Consider the following 19241-nt stretch of genomic DNA (forward strand, 5'->3'; position numbering starts at 1 on the left):
CAGAGTTTAATTACACGTTGAGTGAAGAAACGTTTTCTCTGATTCATTTTAAATTTACTACATTGTAGCTTCATCGCATGCCTCCTAGTCCTAGTATTTTTGGAAAGTGTAAACAGATGCTTCACATCCACCTGTTCCACTCCACTCATTATTTTATAGACCTCTATCACATCTCCTCTCAGCCGCCTTTTCTCCAAGCTGAAGAGCCCTGGACGCTTCAGCCTTTCCTCATAGGGAAGTCGTCCCATCCCCATTATCATTTTCGTCGCCCTTCTCTGCACCTTTTCTAATTCCACCAAGCTGCAATAAAACGATAACCAATATGCAATTCTTCATCTTAACCCAAGAGGGCCACCCAAAACAACTTGAGTTAATGAGGTAACGTTTAGAATTCTGATAATAGTTTCTAACGCAGAGATTTTAAATGTGTAGGAGTTTTATGGTATTTTGGTGGAAATAAGTAAAACATAAACAGGTCAAGTGGACTTCTACCAGCGAACATGGCCCTTAGAGGTAGTCCCATGATATTATTGCTAGGGGTCACCAGCACTATTTCGGATCTCAGTACCAGTGAGGGCAGGAGTGACTGTGAATTGGTCCTGACCATAAAACCTGAAGCTGTCATGGAGCCTGGAGTGGTAATTGGTATCCCCTTTCAGCTTCATTTTGAGAAGAAAGGGAGGGGGACAATAACTATGGCGGGGGAGGGGGATTAAGGAGGTATCGTGCCTTAATCTCTCCAGTGGACAGCTGCTCAATCAGAGCATGTTCTTGTACCTTGAACGTTCCTGAAACAGGTCTAAATAAGGATGTCCTTTTTTTTAGACTTGGAGGTTTCTTCCCCTTTGGTAATTGCTGTTGGATGTCCTGATTTTAGGCCAGGGGCATAGCTAGGTGGGGCCACGGGGGCATGGGCCCCCACAGATATAGCCCTGGCCCCCCTGCTTTCCCCCCCCCCCCCACCGCTGACCCTCCCCCGCTACATTTGACCCCCCCTCCCCCGGCCAACCATCCCCCGCCGTCAGGTACCTTTGCTGGCGTGGGTTCCCAACCCCCGCCAGCCGAAGTCCTCTTCAGCACCGGTCTCTGGCGTGTTGCTGATCTGGATTCTGTTTCTGTGAGTCCTGACGTCCTGCACGTAGGAACGTGCAGGACGTCAGGACTCACAGAAACAGAATCCAGATCAGCGAACACACTGGACTCGGAGACCGGCGTTGAAGGGGACTTCGGCTGGCGGGGGTTGGAGACCCCCGCCAGCAAAGGTACCTGGCAGTGGTGGGGGAGCGTTGGCGGTGACGGGAGGGGGGGTCGAAATGGACGGGGAGGGGGCGACAGAAGTACCGGGGGGGAGTCAAAAGTGGTGGAGGGTCGGCAGCGCCGGGGGAGGCCAAAATGTGCCCCTTACCTCAGGCTCTGGATCCCCCTCCCGCCGAAATCTGGCTACGCCCCTGTTTTAGGCCCTTTATATTCCCACCCAAAACATGCCCACAACATGCTTTCTTTCTATTTGGATGTATGGCAGTGTCAGACAATCCAAATCCTGCCTTTGCAAAATTGAGATTTGGATGTTTCAAGCACTTGGATGTCCATTTCAGCATTTTGGGAACATCCACATGCTTCAAAAATAAGCACCATAGAAAATTTTATTTATTTATTATTCATTTAAAAAATGTTTATGCTGCTCTATCACAAATTTCTAGCTGGAGTACAATTCGACATACATAATAGAAACAAAAATGAAAACAGAATAAACAAATTTAACAGTAAATCGTCACAAAATAGATTACCATTGCCAGGTCTATAAATTATTCATTAAAACTGTTTATTCTCTATCAGATTCATATCTAAACAGCAAATGCCTCTGCTTTACAAAGCTGTTTTCATTTTTTTTTTCCCTAAAAGTACAGTAATTCTGTGTCTTTCTGATGCTGATAGACAAATTATTCCATTCAGACACGCCTGTCATTGAAAATGATCAGTTATAGCTTTGCAACGTACAGAGATAAGAGAAGTATAACTTTTAGACAGATTTATATCACAGGTGATATCTTGAAATCCATATAGTCCAAACCACCAGGACAAAATCCCGAAACAGACCTCTTGTGGCTTGTGGTTTATGGTGTCTCTTGCATTATACACTGTACGTGGACACCTTTCTGGTCGTTATTCCACCTATTATATTACAGAAGCATGTACAGCGATTTATTTTAATATGACATAAAATCCCTTATCTCACAATGCGGACATTATTCACACAGTGCATAACACATCGCTCCGTTGAACAGCTAAGAAGAATTTGCCCTCCTGGACAAGGGTGATGAGCTGAGCCCTGCAGGGTAATAGAGTGTACTAGTTATTGGTTGGGGAACAGCTGTGAGATGTGAAGGGGGGTTGCCTTGAGCGTTCTGACATACTTGGCTGCGTTACTGCCATCATAAGAACTGACTCACATCCTCTGATGCTCACCATAAATTCAGCTAGTTCCCCTTCCCATTGCCGCATGTTTGGCTGCTGTTACCCACCCTCTAGAAGAGTCGGCTGTAAAAGTATTATAAAGAGATGGATTTTCTTGCTTTCCAGCTTGACCTCATGTGCAGATACTTGACTAGCTGAAATTCGTTTTATTGTTTTAGCTTTTCTGCTCATCAATCTGCATCAGAACTTCCCGGATCTGCCACGAGGGACCCCTCAGTCTGTTGGGTTTTCAGAACATCCCTAATGAATATGCTGGCTTTGCAGGGATTGCAGTAGATGAGTGGCTTAATTGTGGGACTGGGTTAATGTTTATTAGTTTGGGATAATTGGTATTTATTTTATTCTACTGTGTTTTACAGCTCTAATCTGCTTTTGGGATGAGTAGAAAAATGGGAAAGTAAGCAGAGATAAACAAAAATGAGAGGGAGATTCCAGAGACAAACCCTGAGCACTTCAGAAAGTCATTTTTTCAGAAGTGCTTCTGGGAATGAGCAAGGAAGGCTAAAAGAAAACCCACACTGGGCCAGACGAGTGATCCATGGACCCAGCATCCTATCTCCAACGGTGGCCAATCCTCATTGCTTGGTAGATGGACTCAAAACACCCTAATGGGGAGGTCCATCCCCTGATCACTTCCAGCTCCCGACAGTGAAAAGTGGTATTTCCCAAGTGTACCTCACTAACAAAGTGAACGGACTTCTTCAGAAACACATCCAAAACACAGACCTAATAGACCTACCATCCAGGAATGCAAAACAATCTTCTCGCACATTCCTTAATCTTCATTTTCCCAACTGTAAAGGTCTAAAATACAAATTAATGCACGCATCTACCTTTTCCTATATGAGCACGCAACTCTGGAACGCATTGCCACGCAACCTGAAAGCGATCTATGAACTGACCAACTTCCGCAAACTACTGAAGACTTATCTCTTTGACAAGATATACCACAGAGATCAACACATGTAAAAATCTCCAAATATATCCAGAAATAATGTCTTATAATGTCTTCTGCTATACCACTATCATGCAACCCAAAATCCTTCTGTAAAACCAAATGTATATTCTCTTCTTATTTCCAGTATCCATGATGTATTGTAAGCCACATTGAGCCTGCAAAGAGGTGGGATAATGTGGGATACAAATGCAATAAATAAATTAATTAATTAAACCCCACTGTCCTCTGTCCAAATCCTTGAGCAACAAATCCTACAATGCAATTGTGTGTTGACTCTAAACCACGTTGCCACTTAGTTCTATAGAACATCCCCTGGTCTTACTGTTGTTTGAAAGGAGCTGCACGTGTTCGTTGGAAGGTGAGTGACAGTACTGGGTTATGGTTAGACTTGAAAACGGTCCTACTTTCCACTAGTTCATTTGTCCTCTGCACTAACTTGCCCCATACACACAATTCAGCAATATTTTGAGACCAACAGTTGGAAATAAAAGCAGATACACTCAAGACTTCTTGGTTTTATGAATCTCAGTCAATAATGTGCTGTTCTTTCTCTTCCCCGACACTCTCCGTTAAGTCCTCATTCATTTCTCTCCCCTGCACCATCTATTATTTCCCGCATTGATTCATCCCATCTTTTTATCCAGACCAGCGCACTGTTCACTATTCTTCTGGCTTTTTCTTCCTCTATACACTCACTCATCACTCCTTTCATGTCTCCCTCCATCCTCCATCTATCCCTCCATCCCATATTTACCCTCCCTCTATCCAGACCGCAAACTGCACACTAGACGTGGAAACCTATGTTGTGATAGCTGAGGTGATTTTCTTCCTGCTGACGGTGCTGGGGATCTCTGGTGACCTGACCAGATGAGAGCCGATAAGAACCTGCACGGTCCGTCCAGTTTGCCCAATATAGCCTATCCTTTGATTGTGTTATAACATTTACACCCTTGATTCTGTTCTATCTTTGTCATTTTCGGGAAACAGTCTGCCCAGCACTGGCCTTACTTCCAAATTACTGGAGATGCCATCTAAGCACTGCTATGTTTGTTTTGAGTCCATCCTCTTTCCATATAGGGATCCTCCGAGTTTAACCCATGTGTTTTTGAATTTCGTCACTGTACATATCCCCACCAAGTCTCTGGGAGGCTATTCCAGGCATCCGCCATCCTCTCTATGAAAAAGAATTTTCTGATTTTACTCCCAAGTTGACCCATCTACAACCTCAATTCATGTCCTCTACTTTTATTTTATTTTATTTTATTTTAATTATTAGGATTTATTTACTGCCTTTTTGAAGGAATTCACTCAAGGCAGTGTACAGTAAGAATAAATCAAACATGAACAATAGGCAATTACACCAGTTAAAATATTTAAATAACAATACAAAGTGTGGCATATTATACTACTTGCAATGTCAACACAATACGTAATAGAACATTATAATTGGTAGTGAAGGGTAAGGCAAAGATGGAACATATTGATAAATAAGAGAATAAGAAGAGTTAGAAAGTATGGTGACTAATTTAAAGAAAGTTGCACATGAGGTCAGAGAGACGGTTTACATATATAGATAGGTAAGAGAGTAAGAGGAGTTAGAAAATATGGTGACTAATTTAAGGAAACATGCATATGAGGTTAGAAAGATGGTTAAATGTTATTTCAGCTAGGGTAGGAGTGGATAAACATGTCCTGTTGCAGTATGTGCAGCCTGAGCCAATCCTTGTGTGTGTGAGTGAGACTAACAAGTTAGTTACTTCTTCCATTAAAGGCTTGGTTGAAGAGCCAAGCTTTCACCTGCTTCCTGAAGTAGAGATAGTCTTGTGTTAAGCGAAGCCTTTCAGGCAGTGCATTCCAGAGTGTGGGGGCTACTCCGGAGAAGGCTCGCTTGCGGGTATCACATCCTGTAATGTCTTTTGGAGAGGGTAACACAGCATAGTAACATACTAGATGACGGTAGAAAAAGACCTGCACGGTCCATCCAGTCTGCCCAACAAGATATACTCATATGTGCTACTTTTTGTGTATACCTGACCTTGATTTGTTTCTGCCATTTTCAGGGTACAGACCGTAGACGTCTGCCCGGCACTAGCCCTGCCTCCCACCACCGACTCTGCCACCCAATCTCGGCTAAGCTTCTGAGGATCCATTCCTTCTGAACAGGATTTCTTTATGTTTATCCCACGCATTTTTGAATTTTCTTACCGTGGTGTGGTTAGTGATAGTCCTTGAGAGGACCTTAGTGTCCTTGGCAGTGTTTAGAGGGACATCCTGTTCTTCAAGTACTCAGGGTCATTTCCTGTCTATGGAAAAGATTTGTTGGTATAATAATACCTTTCAAGTATTTAAACACCTGTATCTTATCTCCAGAGCCCTGTACAAGGAATATAAGTTCATGAAAGCAGAAGCCATCCTGCCTAGCCTTGTGGGGGGCTAGCTGGAGGGGGCTTAAGATGTCTTATTTAAAGAAAACATTCCAGTTGATCAGTCATCTATACCTGATGGCTTTTTCTGACAGTTTTCTGAACCCTCATTCATTTGAATTCTTTAGAAAATATGTCTATAGTTTAATCTTGCCCTGAATAACAATGACTGTATTTTTTTATGATTATATAAGCTCCCAGTCTGATTGGACAGACTCCGAAACTTAACCAGTTGTGAGCGGAATATAAATTAATGGCAAAGTAAAGCAAAGCCAAGCCCTGCTCACGCATCCAAACCAAACCTGAGACAAAATATGTCCTGGACTAACTCTGGTGGTCTGCAAAGTAAAATTCACTGAACGAGAGGGTAAGTGTCGATATATTATGAAAGGCAGGAGCAGAGTTTAGATGGCAACCAGTAGTCGGGAATTAAGGCCAGTTCTGAACTTTTATGGTCTGTGCCCCGGGTATGGCATGGACAGAATCAGAATCAAAGTATCTGTATTTTATATCCCTTTCATGTCGTATGCTATGAGCGAAGATGCTGGGCATCTGAATAGGAGAAGGGAAGCCATCTTGACATCGAATGTAGAGAGTAAAATGTTGTTAGTAATACTGTTGGATTAATGATGAATTGATCTTAAATGTGACTATTGGGTAGACTGAATGGACCTTGTAGTAGGACTCTGGAACTCGTTACTGGAAAATGTAGTGACAGCAGCTGGCCTTATGGAGTTTAAAGGGGGTTTGGACAGATTCCTGAGGGAAAAGTCCATTGAACATTATTAAAAATATTTTTTTTTGGGGGGGGGGGGGGGGTTGCCGGGTTCTTGAAGCCTGGATTGGTTGCTGTCGGAGACAGGATGCTGGGCTTGATGGGCCCTTGCTCTTTTCCCAGTATAGCAGTGCTTATGTTTTCTGCATCATTTCCTATGTTACTGTGTGAATGCCTTTCAATGAGCTGAAGCCTGCCTCGGAAGAGATACCAGTGAGAGTCTGCCGAAGCAGAGGAACACTGAAATCCCACGAGGACAGACAGACAAACAAGGATAGTGGGAAGTAGACCAGGCTGCTCAGGAACAATGCGGAGATTTCTAATGCTGATAAAACATTTATTTCAGAGACTCGACACAGACCCGTGTTTCGGTGGTGAGCCTGCTTCAGAAGTCTTCATATAATGGTACGATTGGTAAAACAATGGTCTTGAAAAAGACCTTTGTAGGGAAAACGCGATTGCAGTGGCAATGAGCTATCCGTGCTCTCATCATGCTTTCTTCTTTGCTGCTCCATTTTACTGGAATTCTCTTCCGCTTGCTATCCAACACTGAATTAACATTTGAAAACTTCAAGTCTGCAATAAAAACTTGACTTTTTCAACAAGCTTTCAATGTCACCTGACTTGCTGTAGGAGGAGCTGCTTCAAGAGGGGGGGGCAGGGGGGACAAAATTCCCTGGGCCCCTCCAAGGGGGGCCCGGAGCCGCAGTCCCACCCGCCCTCTGTCGTGGACCGTCTGCCACCGGGCCGGGCCCCCTGCATTGAAATCACAGCACCTCTCACCTCCATGTGAAAGCGCTGCAGGCAGCAGCAGATCACCTCCCTTCGGACCTCCTTCCCTCCCCGTGTCCCGCCCTTGTCTGACGTAACTTCCGCGAGGGCGGGACACGGGGAGGGAAGGAGGCCCGAAGGGAGGCAATCTGCTGCTGCCTGCAGCGCTTTCACACAGAGGTGAGAGGCTCTGTGATTTCAATGCAGGGGGCCCGGTGGCAGACAGAGGAGGGAGTGGCGGCGGCGACCTCGGGGGGGGGGCAGTCTCTCGGCGGCCCTGTCACAGAGAGAATCCCCCTTGCAGTGACATACAATCCAGAGCTGGAGAAACTGAGAAGAATCATAAAATAATCTACAGCCACTACTCCAGTAGGATGAATTACTAAAGAGATATTCCCAGCTCCACCTATGCTGGACTTCCGACAATCACTGAATCTGAAACAAAAATTAGTGAAAACAAAACTCCCAACAGAGACCGAAAAACAGAATGGCACGTGTCCCCACAACACATCAAATTGCAAACTGTGCCAACACATATCCCAGGACCTCACAGCCACTCGCGTGGGAAAAACATTCAGCATGTGGGGATCCTACATCTGCTCTTCTTCAAACATAGAAACATGACGGCTGAAAAAGGCCAAATGGCCAGTCCAGTCTGCCCATCCTCTGTAATCTCTAACTCTTCCTTCTCCTAAGGGATCCCACATGCTTATCCCATGCCTTTTTAAATTCTGGAACAGTCCTCGACTTCACCACCTCCACCGGGAGGCCATTCCACGCCTCCACCACCCTTTCTGTGAAATACTACTTCCTTAGGTTACTCCTAAGCCTATTCCCTCTTAACTTCATCGTATGCCCCCTTGTTCCAGAGCTCTCCTTCAGTCGAAAGGCTCTCTTCCTGTACATAAATGCACTTGAGATATTTAAAAGTTTCTATCATGTCTCCTCTCTCCCTCCTCTCTTCCAGCGTATACATGTTGAGGTTCATAAGCCTGTCCCTATAATTTTTGCATTCAAGACCACTTACTAATTTCGTAGCCGCCCTCTGGACCGACCCCATCCTGTTTATATCTTTCCGTAGGTGCGGTCTCCAGAACTGCACGCAGTTCTCCAAATGAGGCCTCACCAGAGACTTATACAACGGCACTATCACCTCCTTTTTCCTGCTGGTCATCCCTCTTTTTATGCAGCCAAGCATCCTTCTGGTTTTGACCGTCACTTTTTCTACCTGTTTGGATGCTTTAAGGTCATGAGACGCAATCACCCCCCAAGTCCCGCTCTTCCTTCGTACACTGAAGCACTTCACCTCCTATACTGTAACGTTCCCTCGGATTCGTGCGGCCCAAATGCATGACCCTGCATTTTTTGGGATTAAATGTAGTGTAGTGTCTATTACTCAATGCAAAAAATGTGAAGAAGGATGCTATGCTGGAGAGACAGGCCAGAGGCTTAAAAAGAGACTGAATTTACACAGAGAGACATCACATCAAAACCTATAGCGTTCACCAAGGTGATACCTCTACAGGACATCATTTTGCCAGACCAGAGCACTGCGCTGACTTTATGATGAGAAGACTAAAAGGAAATGTCAAAACCATCCAGGAACTTAAAACATTTGAAGTTTTATTGATGAAATATTTTGGCACCCACCAGACACGACTGGGTTTTCTATCACATTATAAACCACAACATTCTATTGCTTTGTCACCCTCTGATCACACGTCCAACTCTCCCTGTTTCTCAACCCCCTCCCCACCCACCCCATCTTCCCCAAGAGACTGTCATTTGAAAGCTTTTATGCTTCACAAATATATTCTGATCTATGTCATCGTCTGCTCATTTCTTAAATTTCTGATCTGAAGAAGAAGGATTACCGTCAAAAAAACGTATCGTTACACCAATAAAAATGGTATCATCTTATTCTCTTTTCTTTGTTTTATTTTATTTCTATTTATTACCTTTGAAAGTGGACTAACACAGCTACCCTACCACTTTACCTTACGTTTAAATTATGGGGGGGGGGTCCTCAGCAGAAGCGGAGCCAGGTTGACAGCGCGGGGGGGGGGGAGCGAAAGTGGCGTGAGAGCGGACTTCCGCCGGTGCCGACGCACATTTTCAATGCAACACGACGAGAAAAAAATGGGCGCCGGCAGAACTCCATTTGGGCGAGCGGCCGCTCCCATGGCGCCCTACTACTACTACTACTACTATTTAGCATTTCTATAGCGCTACAAGGCGTACGCAGCGCTGCACAAACATAGAAGGAAGACAGTCCCTGCTCAAAGAGCTATGTAATAAAAGTGAGCCAAGTATAGGACAATCAAGCCATTGTGACATCACTGATGAGGTTGGCTCTTATTGGTGGCCTGAGGCATTATGACATCACAATATTAGCTCTGGTTACAAGAGACTACTACTACTACTATTTAGCATTTCTATAGCGCTACAAGGCGTACGCAGCGCTGCACAAACATAGAAGAAAGACAGTCTCTGTTCAAAGAGCTATGTAATAAAAGTAAGCCAAGTATAGGACAATCAAGCCATTGTGACATCACTGATGAGGTTGGCTCTTATTGGTGGCCTGAGGCATTATGACATCACAATATTAGCTCTGGTTACAAGAGACTACTACTACTACTATTTATCACTTCTATAGCGCTACAAGGCGTACGCAGCGCTGCACAAACATAGAAGAAAGACAGTCCCTGCTCAAAGAGCTTACAATCTAATAGACAAAAAATAAATAAAGTAAGCAAATCAAATCAATTAATGTGTACAGGAAGGAGGAGAGGAGGGTAGGTGGAGGCGAGTGGTTACAAGTGGTTACGAGTCAAAAGCAATGTTAAAGAGGTGGGCTTTCAGTCTAGATTTAAAGGTGGCCAAGGATGGGGCAAGACGTAGGGGCTCAGGAAGTTTATTCCAGGCGTAGGGTGCAGTGAGACAGAAGGCGCGAAGTCTGGAGTTGGCAGTAGTGGAGAAGGGAACAGATAAGAAGGATTTACTAAATGAAGAGAGAGATATAACAGGCATCTCAGTAACCTGGTGGAAGGAGAACTACTACTACTATTTAGCATTTCTATAGCGCTACAAGGCATACGCAGCGCTGCACAAACATAGAAGAAAGACAGTCCCTGCTCAAAGAGCTATGTAATAAACGTGAGCCAAGTATAGGACAATCAAGCCATTGTGACATCACTGATGAGGTTGGCTCTTATTGGTGGCCTGAGGCATTATGACATCACAATATCACCTCTGATTACAAGAGACTACTACTACTACTACTATTTAGCATTTCTATAGCGCTACAAGGCGTACGCAGCGCTGCACAAACATAGAAGAAAGACAGTCCCTGCTCAAAGAGCTATGTAATAAAAGTGAGCCAAGTATAGGACAATCAAGCCATTGTGACATCACTGATGAGGTTGGCTCTTATTGGTGGCCTGAGGCATTATGACATCACAATATCACCACTGATTACAAGAGACTACTACTACTACTATTTAGCATTTCTATAGCGCTACAAGGCGTACGCAGCGCTGCACAAACATAGAAGAAAGACAGTCCCTGCTCAAAGAGCTATGTAATAAAAGTGAGCCAAGTATAGGACAATCAAGCCATTGTGACATCACTGATGAGGTTGGCTCTTATTGGTGGCCTGAGGCATTATGACATCACAATATCACCTCTGATTACAAGAGACTACTACTACTACTATTTAGCATTTCTATAGCGCTACAAGGCGTACGCAGCGCTGCACAAACATAGAAGAAAGACAGTCCCTGCTCAAAGAGCTATGTAATAAAAGTGAGCCAAGTATAGGACAATCAAGCCATTGTGACATCACTGATGAGGTTGGCTCTTATTGGTGGCCTGAGGCATTATGACATCACAATATTAGCTCTGGTTACAAGAGACTACTACTACTACTACTATTTAGCATTTCTATAGCGCTACAAGGCGTACGCAGCGCTGCACAAACATAGAAGAAAGACAGTCCCTGCTCAAAGAGCTTACAATCTAATAGACAAAAATAAATAAAGTAAGCAAATCAATTAATGTGTACAGGAAGGAGGAGAGGAGGGTAGGTGGAGGCGAGTGGTTACAAGTGGTTACGAGTCTACTACTACTACTACTATTTAGCATTTCTATGGCGCTACAAGGCGTACGCAGCGCTGCACAAACATAGAAGAAAGACAGTCCCTGCTCAAAGAGCTTACAATCTAATAGACAAAAAATAAAGTAAGCAAATCAAATCAATTAATGTGTACAGGAAGGAGGAGAGGAGGGTAGGTGGAGGCGAGTGGTTACAAGTGGGTATGAGTCAAAAGCAATGTTAAAGAGGTGGGCTTTCAGTCTAGATTTAAAGGTGGCCAAGGATGGGGCAAGACGTAGGGGCTCAGGAAGTTTATTCCAGGCGTAGGGTGCAGCGAGACAGAAGGCGCGAAGTCGAGTTGGCAGTGGTGGAGAAGGGAACAGATAAGAAGGATTTATCCATGGAGCGGAGTGCAAGGGAAGGGGTGTAGGGAAGGACGAGTGTGGAGAGATACTGGGGAGCAGCTATGCCACTGGTCCTCAGGGTCTACAGGAAACGGCTGCTTCAGTTTCTACTTTCCGTATCCTTGTTCTTGCTGCACTGATGAACAACAGAGCTGAGTATAGCAAAGTACACAATCACCAGCCCTTGAGATTCCTCCTAATTAGCTTTAAAAGATGCCGGAGATGAAAGCGCAAACAGGATAATAAGCCAGGCCTTGGGGAGGGGCTTCTACCCCCAGGTGTGCAATAAGGATCTTTAACAGTCACAAATATAGTCCAGGGTACAAATCTCTTAAACAATAAACTCCAGGTCCCCACCCTGGCTCCCAGGTGCTGCTTTTATGAGCATAACTTAATGATCGTAACTGGTCTAGACCTAAACCTCATTTCACCTGTGGGGAGTCTGGGATATCTCCAAATGAAAAGCTAAAGCCCTAAGGACCATGTAGCCTTCTAATGTCTTCATTTACCAGCGTCTCTCAGTAAACAGAAGGGACTTTGATAATGTCGCTTCTTTAGGATTGAGAAACATTGCCACGGATCAGTTTACGTTTATGACTATGAATCCAAATGACAAAACAGGATGGGTCACGTTTACCCCAGCACCAGCCAGTAGAATAGTTGCTGTGAATAATTAAACCTTCATTTGGAAATAATTTTACCTATAAAACATCGAGAGCAGGTGTCTATGACTTCCAAATTCTCTTTTCTGTGGTTTAAAAAAATCAAAGTTCTATTATCATTTTAAATTTCAAATTCAATAGGAAAGCACTCAAATATTAGGTGATAGAAATGTTCTACAATTCTATTCTTAAAACATAACCAGGTACAGGATGATAAAAGATCATTTTAACAAGTTTTAAAGTTGAAATGTTGGGAAATCAGGCCAAAGCCCTGAAATTACAGGCTATTAACTTTCCAAAGGTACCTTTAAGATCACCTAGAGAAACATTTATTAAATATTTGAAATCTTGAAACTACTAAAAGAATCTTTGCCACTGATGATACAAGTTCATTATTTGCCCTTAATTAGAAGAAAATGGAAAATGAAAAACATCCTAATTTAAAGGCTGAGGTTTTTAAATGTTTCACAGCTCTTGGAAACTTCTGACTCAGAATTGAAAGAACTTACAACGCTGTTGGTGACTTTTGCCTTGAAATCTGGTAAAGACCAGGTTCTGTGTCTTTTCTTTAAATATAAGGATTATTTTTTTTGGAATACTAAGATAAGAATTTATCTAGATGTCTCAAGGGAGACTCTGAAACATAGAAGAGAATTTCTATTAATGATACAGACGTTCAAATATTTGAAAGGTATTAATCTGCAAACGAACCTTTTCCGGAGATGGGAAGGCGGTAGAACGAGAGGACATGAAATGAAATTGAAGGGGGGCAGACTCAAGAAAAATGTCAGGAAGTATTTTTTCACGGAGAGAGTAGTGGATGCTTGGAATGCTCTCCCGTGGGAGGTGGTGGAAATGAAAACGGTAACGGAATTCAAACATGCGTGGGATAATCATAAAGGAATCCTGTGCCGAAGGAATGGATCCTCAGGAGCTTAGTCAAGATCGGGAGGCGGGGCTGGTGGTTAGGAGGCGGGGATAGTGCTGGGCAGACTTATACGGTCTGTGCCAGAGCCGGTGGTGGGAGGCAGGGATAGTGCTGGGCAGACTTATACGGTCTGTGCCAGAGCCGGTGGTGGGAGGCGGGGCTGGTGGTTGGGAGGCGGGGATAGTGCTGGACAGACTTATACGGTCTGTGCCAGAGCAGGTGGTTGGGAGGCGGGGCTGGTGGTTGGGAGGCGGGGATAGTGCTGGGCAGACTTATACGGTCTGTGCCCTGAAGAACACAGGTACAAATCAAAGTAGGGTATACACAAAAAGTAGCACATATGAGTTATCTTGTTGGGCAGACTGGATGGACCGTGCAGGTCTTTTTCTGCCGTCATCATCATCATCTACTATGTTAAAACATAACCAAATCCCTGCTCACAGGCCCACCCATGCGTTTACTGTTTTGGCTGTATTGGGGATTTGCATGCAGTTACAACCTTCAGTTAAGGCTTTGGGGGGGGGGGGGAAGATAACCTGCATGGAGGGTGCATAGGATGAAGGTGAAAGGGGATACATTTATTAGGATTTATTAGGGACACCCTAGCACTGTTATATTCGTGCAGAGATTTTTTTTTTTTTCTCCTGGTAAAGGGCCACTGAAACAGACATCATTTTATGAGAATCTGGTGCTCAGAATTTAGAGTTTCTGTCTATCTATCTATTTATTTTTAATTATGACATTTATATCCCACATTAAACATGAATTAGGTTGAATACTGAGAGCATTTAAAATCTTTTATTTTTCCTGTGCCTACATCAAGATGGCATTTGAGGAACTCACTCCTTTTGTTTTGTGGATTGCAGTGGTATATTATAAAAATGCACTGGCCTTTTTTATTACTACTTTTTCACAGAGAGGTATTGAATAATGAGGGAAGGACTTCCTTCATTCTGAAATTCTGTCCAGTGTCAGCCAAATGTGTCACTATTGTCCAGTTCAGCACACTATTAGCCACCAACTTCATACAAAGTTAATTATGTTCAGTAGAAAACAAATCTGTTGCCCCAGGCTGCTTGCTATGTGAGTATTCCATCATTGTTTCATTATTTATTTATTTATTAAGGTATTTATACCCCACATTATCCCCACAAACATGCAGGCTCAATGTGACTTACATAAACCGAAGAGAGAGAGAGAACTCCGGGTGATATCAAATACAAATGAGAATAGTAGAGTAGAAGGGCAAGAAAGAAAGGATACTTTACATATAACAGTACATTAGAATAGGAATAATCAGGATCCACTTATGCCAACTGGCAGAGGCGATAGTCCTATATTGTTCTCGGAGAAAATGCTTTTGTAAACAGATGCGTTTTTAGTGCCTTGCGAAAGATAAGGTAGTCTCTCAGACTGGTGATGTCTCTAAGAAGTGCATTCCATAGTTGCGCACTGATGAAGGGAAAGCTTGACGCCTGAATAGATCCGTGCTTACAGCCTTTCCAGCTGGGATAGTGCAAGGTGAGATATAATCTTGAGGATGGATCAGCATTTCTGGCTGGCAAGTCAATCATATTCAGCATGTAACTTGGGACATCCCCGTTGATGATTTCGTGAACCATGGTGCAAACCTTGAATTCAATGCGCTCCTTGATCGGAAGCCAGTGAAGTTTAGCAAGAAGAGGCGTCGCGCTATCGAACCGGGCTTTATTGAAGACAAGTGTCGCTGACGTATTTTGGACAGTCTGTACTTTTCTCAAGACAAAGCCCTTATACCCTGCTAATGTACCATTGCAGTAGTCCGTGTGACAGAGCACCAATGATTGTACCATATTTCTAGTGGTCTCGGGAAGAGGTGGCGAACTCGGTTGAGCTTCCACAACACGATGAACATCTTCTTGGCTTGCGCCTTTGCTTGACTTTCAAATGTTAACAAACGGTCAAATATTACTCCCAAAATTTTCAAACTTTCAGAGATAGGAAGGGTTAGACTATTGACCACAATAGAAGTGGGAGGGATGAACTTGCGCTGGGAAGTCAAAACAAGGCAGTGTGTTTTGTCTGCATTAAGTTTTAGGCCAAGAGTCCATGACTGGAAAGACCTGGCAGAAAAGTCAAGTTTTTAAAAAAATTTTTGTTTTTGTTAATTGATAAAGGAATTTTCCAGACACAAATCCAATGGAAGAGAATTCCACAGTGTTGGAGCCACATAACAGAAAGCATCCTAATGTATGAAATCTAACTGAATAACAGAGGGGGGGGGGGGGGCAAGAGAGCTTGAAGGTGTACTTAGGACTGTATGGAATGCAAGGAATGCAAATAAAGAGACAAACCCAGGTAGACTGCTCAATGGGTGAGAATGACGGATTATAAACTTTATGCAATCAGAAAGAGGGAGCCAAATGTTGTTCAAAAAGCAGCAGGTTAAGTTCATAAGTGTTGCCATACTGGGAAAGACCGGAAGGTCCATCAAGCCCAGTATCCTGTTTCCAACAGTGGCCAATCCAGGTCACAAATACCTGGCAAGAACCCAAAACAGTACAATACATTTTATGCTGCTTTTCCTAGAAATAAGCAGTGGATTTTCCCCAAGTCTATTTTAATAATGGCTTATGGACTTTTCTTTTAGGAAGCTATCCAAACCTTTTTTAAACCTCATGAAGCTAACTGCTTTTACCACATTCTCATTGATTGAAGAAAAATCTTCTCCGATTTGTTTTAAATTTACTACATTGTAGCTTCATCGCATGCCACCTAGTCCTAGTATTTTTGGAAAGCGTAAACAGACGCTTCACATCTACCCGTTCAACTCCACTCATTATTTTATAGACCTCTTTCATATCTGCCCTCAGTCGCCTTTTCTTCAAGCTGAAGACCCCGAGCCACTTTAGCCTTTCCTCATAGGGAAGTTGTCCCATCCCCTTTATCATTTTCGTTGCCTTTCTCTGTATCTTTTCTAATTTCACTATATATTTTTTGAGATGTGGTGACCAGAACTGCACACAGTATTCGAGGTGAGGTTGCACCATGGAGAGATACAAAGGCATTATAACATCCTCATTTTTGTTTTCCATTCCTTTCCAAATAATATCTAACATTCTATTTATTTTCTTAGCCGCCGCCACACACTGACCAGAAGGTTTCAGCGTATCAACGATGATGCCTAGATCCCTTTCTTGGTCCGTGACTCCTAACGTGGAACCTTGAATGACATAGCTATAATTCGGGTTCCTCTTTCCCACATGCATCACTTTGCACTTCCTCACATTAAACGTCATCTGCCATTTAGACGCCCAGTCTCCCAGTCTCGTAAGGTCTGCTTGTAATTTTTCGCAATCCTCTTGCGATTTAACGACTTTGAATAACTTTGTGTCGTCAGCAAATTTCATTACCTCACTAGTTACTTCCATCTCTAGGTCATTTATAAATATGTTAAAAAGCAGCGGTCCCAGCACAGACCCCTGGGGAACCCCACTAACTACCCTTCTCCATTGAGAATACTGACCATTTAACCCTACTCTCTGTTTTCTATCCTTTAACCAGTTTTTAATCCACAATAGAACACTACCTCCTATCCTATGACTCTCCAATTTCCTCTGGAGTCTTTCATGAGGTACTTTGTCAAACGCCTTTTTAAAATCCAGAAACAGCCAGAACATTTTCATTTGCTGTAATTTCCCGGGTTGTTTATGAGAATGTCAGAGATGCCAAGTTATTCAATTCTTGGCTGGAGATTTTGAGCAGTCCTGTTTTTTTGAACTTACATCCCAAAGCAGTGAGGGATTTGTAGTGCCTGATCCTGCCCATTGAAATCAGTGCTGCAAGTCCCATAATGCACTAGGATGGGGTTGTTTGAAATCCAGGACTGTCCCAAAATCTCCAGCCTGGAACTAGGCAACTTGGCATCTCTGGAATATTCATTCTTCAGGAGTTTTCCGGGCATTTTTTTCATTACAGCAGCAATGTTATCAAGAGCGCATTTCGCTTTCAGATAGTGCATCGCATTCTTTAGGAAGAGTGGCACGCTTTTTGCTGATAGTTCCTGTGTGCGTGATGGTCTGTTCACCATGCGTGCACTATCAGAACAGAACGTACACAGTTTGCAAATAATGTGCACTCTTTTGAAAGAGTTTGCACAACTGACGACAAATGACATTTTGTGGTTTTTTCTGATCGTTCTTTTGACAGCCACACGAAATGACATGGGATATGTCATTTACATTTCCTATCTCATTTCAGACGAATGCACAGCTATAATACATATGTACATATTGCAGAGTAAAGAATCTCTTCCTGGTTATCTGGACTAAAGGTAATGATTGCCACAGCAAGGATGAAACCTTTAAATACTTGGTATCTGCAAGTCACTGGTGATTGGAATAAAACATTCACTTCCTGCTTTACAACATTCTCCTGGGAGATAAGGGGTGCAGGAAAATATCAGCAGCCTTCTAGATCTTTCTCTGCTTCTTTTTTGTTTTAAATCTCTCTTAAGTTTTCTCTCCTTTTTTAACATTTGAATTTGTATAACTTTATATTCTATTAATGAATAAAGGACTGGACATGTTTCAATGTGATGCCCACATAAGGGTCTGATAAGGATCAGCCCAGCAGTGCCAAAAGACACGTCAGTTTTGGACCTCCTGAAGGGGGAGAGTGGAAGCAAGGACGCAACTGATTTCACATTGAAATTTAAAGGTAATAAATAGAAATAAAACAAAACAGAGAAAAGAAAATAAGATGACACCTTTTTTTACTGGACTGACAATACATTTTTGATTACTTTTCCAAGGCAACCCTTCTTCAGATCAGAAAACTTGGCTACCACATCACTCTACATTTAAAGCTTGATTTAATCTACTAAATATTGAGGTGGCGCTAGGCTGCTCGGAGTCTTGGCCCACCTGATCGGTCCGTGGCTGCTGTCGGCGGCTTTTCGGCCTCCACTTCTCCACTGCAGCCCTTGCTGGGGTCGCTGGCTCTGTTTTGTTGGCTCCCTGCTGAACCGTCAGAACCTATGGATGGTCCTCGGTGTTCACCCTTGCAGCCTAGGATGAAGTGCAGCGATTGAGTCTCCATGGCCTTTGGTGTCTCTGCGCGGCGGGCCTTCCCTGCGATGTCCATCGTCGCCGTTTTGCTTTGTGGCTGGCCGATAGTCTCCACATCGCAGCTGATCTCTACCAGAGCCTCACTTCCTGGGAGTGTTTTCCGGGCGCTGCTTCCCCTCCTCGGCTGTCTTCCTGTTTCGGAGGAGGAGTCCCATCTCGACGCCGGCCAGCTGTCTCCTACCAGCAATCCCCTTCTCACCAACTGATCGCTGTTGCGGTTTCGGCGTCTGGGGATTAAGGAGAGCGGCCCTGCAGTCCATGGCGTGTACTGGGATCGTTGATGCGGTGGGGCTTCCGTTGTTATCCTCTTGGCTCACTATCCTCTTTGCCTGCCTTACCGAGATTCGGCGAGTCAAGACTTGATTTCGGACTTTCTTTCCCTTTTTTCCCTTTTCCTTTCCCCTCTTTTGCTTTCCTTTCCCTACTTACTTTTTACTTTGTTTTCAGATTGTATTTATATTCCCCTCCTCCCTTCCTCTCTCCGTTCCTATTCTCCTTGTAACCTATTTATTTTATGAGTTCATTGTAAGCCGCTTTGGGGCTGCACAACTGCGGCAAAAGGTGGGGTATAAATGACCTTAAATAAATACAAGTACCTGTATATGTAAGCCGCATTGAGCCTGCCATGAGTGGGAAAGCACGGG

The sequence above is a fragment of the Microcaecilia unicolor genome, chromosome 12 (assembly GCF_901765095.1).
Source record: "Microcaecilia unicolor chromosome 12, aMicUni1.1, whole genome shotgun sequence".
Taxonomy (NCBI): domain Eukaryota; kingdom Metazoa; phylum Chordata; class Amphibia; order Gymnophiona; family Siphonopidae; genus Microcaecilia; species Microcaecilia unicolor.